At 47.6% G+C, this 2292-nt stretch overlaps 1 long non-coding RNA gene across 1 annotated transcript; it reads right to left on the bottom strand.

The window, feature by feature from the left end:
* Positions 1-376: 376 nt before the first annotated feature.
* Positions 377-1799, bottom strand: LOC138637548 (uncharacterized). Its single transcript, XR_011312406.1, has 3 exons — positions 1769-1799; positions 1361-1674; positions 377-699 (listed from the first exon to the last, which is right to left on the bottom strand). It is a non-coding gene; the product is annotated as an uncharacterized lncRNA (long non-coding RNA).
* Between the last annotated feature and the right edge of the window lie 493 nt (positions 1800-2292).

Below are 2292 nucleotides of genomic sequence, written 5' to 3'. Positions count from 1 at the left end.
GAAATCTATCTTATGCATAAAGGACAACCCCAAAAGAGAGTAGGGGCAGGAACTATGCCCAATGGGCTAGGGAAGAGAAAAGAACAGCCAAAAGTAGCTGATCAGCCCCAACCATATGCCCAAACCGGCTAACAAGATGAAAGCCAGCATAAGTGAAGAACTACCTGGATGTCCCATGAGCCAGAGGAATCCCTATATAATGTGTCAAACATGCATCATGTCCTGATGCCCCATGAGCCAAAAATACCTGTACACAGTATGTAGTGCAGCAAATGGAGGCTAAACCCTATCCTGATACCATCTAGTACATATATTTTAATAAGAACACCGAAGGGTGTAAATAAAAACCCAATGAACTACCACTACAGTAGCCCACTCCATCAGCAGATGTAAAGTGCAGTGCAAATAAATAAAGGCCATCATGTTGCTATACAAATCCAACCGCAGACACAGTAAGGCGCCGATCGTAATATAGATGAATCCTCAAAAAAGTCCAATTAGAACGTAGAGAGTCCACTTTAGATTGGAGGAAAAAGTGATTCCCAATAGGCGGAGTATACACGAGGTCCATCCGGGACGACTCTAGAGAAGGAAGAGGAATCCAGACCCATCCAGTCCAAAGAGGCACCAAACCATGAGATAACCAACCAGACAGATCTCATCCCAGGAAGCCCGTAAAAAGGAGTTCTTCATTGAGACCTGTTGGGGTAACAGAAGACAGATTGAAAATCCAACGGGATTCACGGCGTAACAGGGATGGCTTGAGTGGGCCCCCCCTATTAGAGACAAGGACATGCTCCAGGCCAACCACCTTGGTATTGGTAACCCTGCCCGCATGATGAGCAAGAAAGTGGGCCGCCACAGGGGTGAGAACTTTACCCTTGGATGCATCATTGGAAGCCAGATTAATGGTGGAGAAGTGCTTCTGCACTCTCCGTCGCAATTCCTGCGACGTTTGACCCACATATATAAGCTGACACGGGCAAATAAGGGCGTAGATAACGCACGTAGTCCTACAGTTTATGTATGAAAGAAGTCTGTGCCGACTACCATTCTGGGGATGAACAAAAAAGTCTCTTGTGGTCCCCATATGCGGGCAAATGCTGCAACCACCACAGGCAAACGAACCTCGGAGTTTAATGCCCCGATTGATACTCACAGTCCGTCTCCTATAGTGGCTCCTAGATAGTATATCCCTAAAATTAGGGGCCCTTCTAGCTACCAATAGGGGTTGTGCACTGACCACATCAGCAGTTTGAAGGTCCGTCGTCAGAATGTCCCAATGCCTGCGCAAAATCGCCTTAAGGCCACCCCAGTTATTATTATAGCCCGTGATAAACCTAGGTTTATCATCGCGTACCTTGTTAGATGCAAGCAATAGGGAATCCTGAGTATGGAGTCTTGCTCGTTGGAAAGCAGTAGAGATACTTCTGTGCGGGTAGTGCCTTTCCTTAAAACGATCCGTGAGCCTTAGTGCTTCCGCTCGAAAGTCCACATCGGACGTGCAATTCCTTCTCACTCTCAGGAATTGCCCAACGGGCACTCCATCCCTGGTGTGCTGTGGATGGAAGCTTCTGTAGTCTAAAAGACTGTTTGTGGCCGTCGGCTTCCGAAACAGCTTGGTGGAGATGGAGCCATCTTCTTCAATCCTAATCTGTAGGTCAAGATACGTGGCTATGGAGGATGACATAGAGTAAGTCACTAGAATGTTATGTGTATTCATATTCAAGGACTCAATATAACTCCTACATTCCTCCATGGTGCCTACCCAGATGAAGAAAACGTCATCGATATATCGTGACCAATGGGCAATCCTACTCCTGAAAGTCGATGACGGGTAGATGACCGTGGCCTCCCACCATCCCAAGAATAGGTTTGCCAGGGCTGGCGCACATCTGGCACCCATGGCCACGCCTGACGTTTGTAGGTAGTATGTCCTGTCGAACAGAAAGTAATTATGCCTCAGGATGAAGTCTAGAAGGTCCACCACCAGAGAGTCATGCATGCGGTCCGAGTGTACCACCAAATCCAGAAAATATAGAACCGCCGTTATACCATCCTCGTGACTAATGTTGGAGTAAAGTGACTCGACATCACATGTCACCAAAATAGCCCCTGGCGGAAGCTTCAAAGAGCGACAGATATTAATAAAGTGTGCCGAGTCCTTCACAAAAGATGGTAAGTTCTTAACTAGTGGTTGCAGGAAGTGGTCCACATAGATACAGGCTTTCTCACACAGGCTGCCGATGCTGGCCACAATCGGCCGGCCCGGTGGCCTGCGGATGTCCTTAT

The sequence above is a fragment of the Ranitomeya imitator genome, chromosome 5 (assembly GCF_032444005.1).
Source record: "Ranitomeya imitator isolate aRanImi1 chromosome 5, aRanImi1.pri, whole genome shotgun sequence".
NCBI classification, from domain to species: Eukaryota; Metazoa; Chordata; class Amphibia; order Anura; family Dendrobatidae; genus Ranitomeya; species Ranitomeya imitator.
This window is presented reverse-complemented; position numbering and strand designations above follow the sequence as displayed.